The sequence below is a fragment of the Entelurus aequoreus genome, linkage group LG20, assembly GCF_033978785.1.
Source record: "Entelurus aequoreus isolate RoL-2023_Sb linkage group LG20, RoL_Eaeq_v1.1, whole genome shotgun sequence".
Taxonomy (NCBI): domain Eukaryota; kingdom Metazoa; phylum Chordata; class Actinopteri; order Syngnathiformes; family Syngnathidae; genus Entelurus; species Entelurus aequoreus.
In genome coordinates, this window is record NC_084750.1 from 11841175 (window position 1) to 11848674 (window position 7500).

At 38.5% G+C, this 7500-nt stretch overlaps 1 protein-coding gene across 1 annotated transcript in view; it reads right to left on the reverse strand.

Moving 5' to 3' along the window:
* thsd7aa (thrombospondin, type I, domain containing 7Aa) overlaps positions 1 to 6450 on the reverse strand; it is a 256727-nt gene extending 250277 nt beyond the window's left edge. The window contains exon 1 of the mRNA XM_062029375.1: positions 6411 to 6450. The gene's annotated coding sequence lies outside the window, so the exon portion shown is untranslated. The remainder of the gene's footprint in view (positions 1 to 6410) is intronic.
* Positions 6451 to 7500: the final 1050 nt, after the last annotated feature.

Consider the following 7500-nt stretch of genomic DNA (forward strand, 5'->3'; position numbering starts at 1 on the left):
GACCTAAGTATTCATTAAGTACCACCATAATGACAACATTAAATACAGTAGTGTAGTAGACCTAAGTATTCATTAAGTACCACCATAATGACAACATTAAATACAGTAGTGTAGTAGACCTAAGTATTCATCAAGTACCACCATAATGACAACATTAAATACAGTAGTGTAGTAGACCTAAGTATTCATCAAGTACTACCATAATGACAACATTAAATACAGTAGTGTAGTAGACCTAAGTATTCATTAAGTACCACCATAATGACAACATTAAATACAGTAGTGTAGTAGACCTAAGTATTCATCAAGTACTACCATAATGACAACATTAAATACAGTAGTGTAGTAGACCTAAGTATTCATTAAGTACCACCATAATGACAACATTAAATACAGTAGTATAGTAGACCTAAGTATTCATTAAGTACCACCATAATGACAACATTAAATACAGTAGTGTAGTAGACCTAAGTATTCATTAAGTACCACCATAATGACAACATTAAATACAGTAGTGTAGTAGACCTAAGTATTCATTAAGTACCACCATAATGACATCATTAAATACAGTAGCATAGTAGGCCTAGGTGTTTGTTCAAAACAATTTAAATTAATTTAAATTTAACAAGTATATCTCACATGTAACATTATAAACAAGACGCAAACATGAACAGTGATACTCCCTACTCAGTACATATTTACAGACTTCTTCGGTGTACCACAAGATGGCGCAGTTTGAATCGGCGCAGACTATAATGGCGGACGCGCGCACATTTTCAAGACTTACGCGGATCCCAAATACACATCAGCAGGTACCAGAAGGTAAGAAAAGTTGGTTTTGAATAAAAAACACCAGATAATATGTCTTACCTTATACACACACCAAAATAATACTGGTATGTTGAAGCACAGTACGTCTGACTATGGTAGCTGTAATGCTAAAAATAATCCATCAAGCGGTGCGGCTTCATAGCTTACCAAAGTCCTACTTAAAACATTTTGACAGATCTTTGAGCGCCGTGTGTAATGTTCTATATTTTCAATGGAACATTTAAAGTTGTGGTGTTGTTTACTGGCGTCATCTTGCAGTCCACATGTATCTCGTATGTGTGACTGCCATCTACTGGTCACACTTATCATTTTACTGTGAGCACTAGAAGTGGGTGTAGTAATGTGAGCACTAGAAGTGGGTGTAGTAGTGTGACCACTAGAAGTGGGTGTAGTAGTGTGAGCACTAGAAGTGGGTGTAGTAGTGTGACCACTAGAAGTGGGTGTAGTAGTGTGAGCACTAGAAGTGGGTGTAGTAGTGGGAGCACTAGAAGTGGGTGTAGTAGTGGGAGCACTAGAACTGGGTGTAGTAGTGTGAGCACTAGAAGTGGGTGTAATAGTGTGAGCACTAGAAGTGGGTGTAGTAGTGTGAGCACTAGAAGTGGGTGTAGTAATGTGAGCACTAGAACTGGGTGTAGTAATGTGAGCACTAGAAGTGGGTGTAGTAGTGTGACCACTAGAAGTGGGTGTAGTAGTGTGAGCACTAGAAGTGGGTGTAGTAGTGGGAGCACTAGAAGTGGGTGTAGTAATGTGAGCACTAGAAGTGGGTGTAGTAGTGGGAGCACTAGAAGTGGGTGTAGTAGTGTGAGCACTAGAAGTGGGTGTAGTAGTGTGAGCACTAGAAGTGGGTGTAGTAATGCGAGCACTAGAAGTGGGTATAGTAATGTGAGCACTAGAAGTGGGTGTAGTAATGTGAGCACTAGAAATGGGTGTAGTAATGTGAGCACTAGAACTGGGTGTAGTAGTGTGAGCACTAGAAGTGGGTGTAGTAATGCGAGCACTAGAAGTGGGTATGGTAATGTGAGCACTAGAACTGGGTGTAGTAATGTGAGCACTAGAAGTGGGTGTAGTAATGTGAGCACTAGAACTGGGTGTAGTAATGTGAGCACTAGAACTGGGTGTAATGTGAGCACTAGAACTGGGTGTAGTAATGTGAGCACTAGTACTGAGTGTAGTAATGTGAGCACTAGTACTGGGTGTAGTAATGCGAGCACTAGAAGTGGGTGTAGTAATGTGAGCACTAGAACTGGGTGTAGTAATGCGAGCACTAGAACTGGGTGTAGTAATGCGAGCACTAGTACTGAGTGTAGTAATGTGAGCACTAGTGCTGAGTGTAGTAATGTGAGCACTAGAAGTGGGTGTAGTAGTGTGAGCACTAGAAGTGGGTGTAGTAATGTGAGCACTAGAACTGGGTGTAGTAATGCGAGCACTAGAACTGGGTGTAGTAATGTGAGCACTAGAAGTGGGTGTAGTAATGCGAGCACTAGTACTGAGTGTAGTAATGTGAGCACTAGAAGTGGGTGTAGTAATGTGAGCACTAGAAATGGGTGTAGTAATGCGAGCACTAGAACTGGGTGTAGTAGTGTGAGCACTAGAACTGGGTGTAGTAATGTGAGCACTAGAACTAGGTGTAGTAATTACTTAAATACTTAACTGAACACTTGGCCAGAGAATAAAACATTTTAGTAGCATTTAAAGTAACAATTGATTGTATCCACCAGTAAATTAGTCAGCAGGAATGTTTCCCCCAATAATCAATATGTGCTTCAATAAGTAGGTGCAGGTTCCATTCCAAGTAGCAGATGGGTGACAGGATGTTGGTGCCAAGAGTCCAGTAAAAGTCCAACCCCCCCGCCCTACAAGCGGCCCTTTAGTCATTTCACAGCTATTAAGTCCATAAAAGAAGGTGTCAGTGAGGAGCGCCACTACAAATTGCTTGAACATCTGTCATGCTTGGCCTCGTCTCACTGCTGCCACCCGGGGGCCGCCAGGAATTACGACCACCGTTAATAAAGAAGGGTCACGTCCCGGGTGGAGGCAGTGGAAGGTTTCAGCAGACTTCGGGTATTTTGGAACAGGCGTCGAGAAAACTGTTTGCAATTCTGTGGTTACGCGGGGAAAGTGACGGGCAACACGTCCATCCTGGACTTTGTACGACCGCAAAACCATCTTGCTCTGACTCCATTGCCATCTGGTTCTTCCGGGTTGTAGTCCGGACTGATAGCCATGAATTTACACTATTGTCAATACTTATAGTCATTATTAAGACTGAACCCATGTACTTTTACATTTATTTAAAAGTGTTTCAAAGTGTCAAGTATCTAAAAGGGTTCCTCTAATCCTGACATTATTTTATAGTTGTGGACCTAAGAATGAAAAAATAGTTCCAACACCCCTCCTTTATCTCCAAAATGAGGGCGGAGCAAGCATCAGCCGGCTGACGTCACCTACAGGAGACTGGAGGCGATGTCATACTGTGTGTTCTGTGTTTTGGTAGCATCTTCAATCTTTCAATCGTGCTATTTCGGAAAGGAATGGTTCATTAATTTCATTTTCATTTATATAATTAGGTAAAAAACTGAAGAGTGACCTGGCCAAGAAGGCAGCAAAACAGGTCTCGTAATACACAAAACAACAGCAGCTAATTACATTAACATAAACTTCAAAAAATACACAATAGGTAAAAAAAAAATTAAAAACAAGTAAACATATGTTTATTATTGTAATTTAGTCCTTAAATAAAATAGTGAACATACTAGACAACTTGTCTTTTAGTAGTAAGGTAATCATCGTAGTATCAACTAGATACACTCTTGTACTTGGTATTATTACAGTCAATGTCGGCTTGTCCCGACACCATTATTTTGGTGACGGAACCTAAATGTATTTTGATACTTTTCAATACTTTTTTAAATAAAGGGGACCGCAAAAAATGTCATTATTGTCTTTATTTGAACAAAAAATCTTAGGGTGCATGAAAAATATGTTTACTATTGTCATTTAGTCCTTAAATAAAATAGTGAACATGCTAGACAACTTGTCTTTTAGTAGTAAGTAAACAAACAAAGACTCCTAATTAGTCTGCAGTAACATATTGTGTCATTTATACACCTATTATTTTGTACACATTATGAGGGACAAACTGTAAAAATTTATTATTAATCCACTTGTTCATTTACTGTTAATATCTGCTTATTTTCTGTTTTAACATGTTCTATCTACACTTCTGTTCAAATGTAATAATCACTTATTCTTCTCTTCTTTGATACTTGACATTAGTTTGGGTGATACTATCAATACCAAGTAGTTACAAGGTCATACGATGGTCATATTTAAAGTGATACCGTGTTGAAGGACGTATTTCTTGGGTTTATAAAGAATAAAAATCGACAAAAGAGTTTGTGAAACGAAAAAATACCAATTTAATCATCGTAGTATCGACTAGATACGCTCTTGTACTTGGTATCATTACAGTCAATGTCGTAAACCATTATTTTGGTAACGGAACCTAAATGTATTTTGATACTTTTGAATACTTTTCTAAATAAAGGGGACCGCAAAATATGTCATTATTGTCTTTATTTGAACAAAAAAATCTTAGGGTGCAAACATATGTTTATTATTGTAATTTAGTCCTTAAATAAAATAGTGAACATACTAGACAACTTGTCTTTTAGTAGTAAGTAAACAAACAAAGACTCATAATTAGTCTGCTGACTTATTGAGTAACATATTGTGTCATTTATACACCTATTATTTTGTCTACATTATGAGGGACAAACTGTAAAAATTGATTATTAATCTACTTGTTCATTTACTGTTAATATCTGCTTATTTTCTGTTTTAACATGTTCTATCTACACTTCTGTTAAAATGTAATAATCACTTATTCTTCTCTTCTTTGATACTTGACACTAGTTTGGGTGATACTACCAATACCAAGTAGTTACAGGGTCATACATTGGTCATATTTAAAGTGATACCATGTTGAAGGACGTATTTCTTGGGTTTATAAACAATAAAAATCGACGAAAGAGATACGCTCTTGTACTTGGTATTATTACAGTCAATGTCGGCTTGTCCCGACACCATTATTTTGGTGACGGAACCTAAATGTATTTTGATATTTTTGATGTATTTTTTAAATAAAGGGGGCCGCAAAAAATCTCATTATTGTCTTTATTTGAACTAAAAATGTTAGGGTACATGAAAAATATGTTTATTATTGTCATTTAGTCCTTAAATAAAATAGTGAACTAAAAGTGGCATCGCTTGTGTTTAAATGTGTTTACACTTGTTTTAGTCCCACAAAACAGGAGGAAAGAGTCACCAATAATCCGAAGAGAATCATCCCTAAAATGTGGAGTTGACTTCCTCCAGGCTTTAGTCTGATCCCTATTGTCCGCCACGCCATTAGCTTCAGACGGCCAACCAGATTAGGGGGCACCAGGCTTTTAGAGCCCCACAAGTCCCCCTTCAGGCTGTCTGCCCATGCACCCCAAAAGAGGATTATTCTATATATTTATTATGTTTGTGCACCCGTCGTCCGCACGATCGCACCAAGAAACGGGGTCATGGTTTTAAAGCTATTTTTAGCACGCTTTACGTTACATTAGTGATTAGTGACCAGGGTCTGGTTGAAGAGGAACAAACCTTGAAGAAAACCTGCAATGATTATTATGTGATATGAGTATCATTCAGTCATTTTTTTGGTCTATTTTTTTTTTTATTTAACGTACATTGCGAGGGGTATTCATTGCATGTCCGCTTTGACCACCAGATGGCGGTAGAGTGTTAAATATCGGAAAATGTGTTTCGTGGCAATTCCTACTTTGACCACATTGCTATGTGGGGTTGCGCTTTCCATCATTTTCAGGAGACTGCATTGCAAAATGATTAACCCCCCCTCTTCCTCTTACGCGAGATCCACACAAGAATGGAGCCATATGAATCCCTTCTGTCAGAACAATTGTATCTAAGTTATCACAAAACGTTGTGTTTCAACGAGTTCCCGGCGAGCAGACGAAAGGCTTGTAAAACTCCACTGTGTAGGATGGGAAGCGACATGAAGGTGTCGGTTTCTTTGATGTATTGTAATCCACAGGAAGATTTTGTCTTGACCCGAGATCGACAAAGCGGAGATGAAGCAGGACCTGACCCCACCCCTCACCCTTCCAGGCACCTTTTCTTTGAACTGTTTTGTAATCAAAGGCAACGGCTGTTTACGACCCCCCCTCCCTTTATAAACAGCTGTTGCCATGTACTCAGGGAAAGTCCAAATAAAAGAGGAGGCGTACAATCTTTCGTCAGAGCGTGGTGGGACACGGTGCAAGGGTACAGGTCTACGCGTTTCTCCTCATTGAGCCAAATTTAATTCTGCCTCTGTTTAATTCCTTGCTTCTTGTCTGTTTAATAAATGTCATCAGTGTTTGAACCTGACACCTTCCCTACTGTATGTTTATTTTATGTTGAATTTTTATCAAAATCAACGCAGAAATATTAATGCATGTTTACAACGTCATACCGTACGTACATAAAAGTGTGTATGCGTCATATTGATCTTTACTAGCGTACTACGTTACCTGGCCTTTCCTTATTTTTCTGTATTTGTTTCCTTTCCAGCGCTCTTATTTCAGTTCCACTTCCCCGGTCCTAATCAGGCCGGGGCGTGCAAAAGGGAAACCTGATTGGCGACCACAAGCAGGTGTGCTCAGGTTGCCAATCAGGGACAGGTGAGGGAAAAGGGAAGCCAGACAGGAAGTGGAACTAAAATAAGAGCGCTGGACAGGAAACAAATACGGAGACTAAGGAAATAAGTCACCCATTCCAAGTCAATTAAAATAGAAAATAGTTTGAATGTTTTCCGTCTGCTGAAATCTACTAAATCTACTAAAATAACTTTATTGAACCTTGTGAAGATGAACTTTTTCAATTTTCAAATGATCAAATTCAAGCTTATCTGGCGAGGGAGCCAGACAGGAAGTGGAACTAAAATAAGAGCGCTGGACAGGAAATAAGTCACCCATTCCAAGTCAATTAAAATAGAAAATAGTTTGAATGTTTTCCGTCTGCTGAAATCTACTAAATGTACTAAAATCACTTTATTGAACCTTGTGAAGATGAACTTTTTCCAATTTTCAAATGATCAAATTCAAGCTTATCTGGCGAGGGAGCCAGACAGGAAGTACAACTAAAATAAGAGCGCTGGACAGGAAATAAGTCACCCATTCCAAGTCAATTAAAATAGAAAATAGTTTGAATGTTTTCCGTCTGCTGAAATCTACTAAATGTACTAAAATCACTTTATTGAACCTTGTGAAGATGAACTTTTTCCAATTTTCAAATGATCAAATTCAAGCTTATCTGGCAAGGGAGCCAGACAGGAAGTGGAACTAAAATAAGAGCGCTGGACAGGAAACAAATACGGAGACTAAGGAAATAAGTCACCCATTCCAAGTCAATTAAAATAGAACATAGTTTGAATGTTTTCCGTCTGCTGAAATCTACTAAATATACTAAAATCACTTTATTGAACCTTGTGAAGATGAACTTTAGATTTGCAAATGTTCAAATTCAAGCCTATCTGGCAAGGGAGCCAGACAGGAAGTGGAACTAAAATAAGAGCGCTGGACCGGAAATAAGTCACCCATTCCAAGTCAATTAAAATAGAAA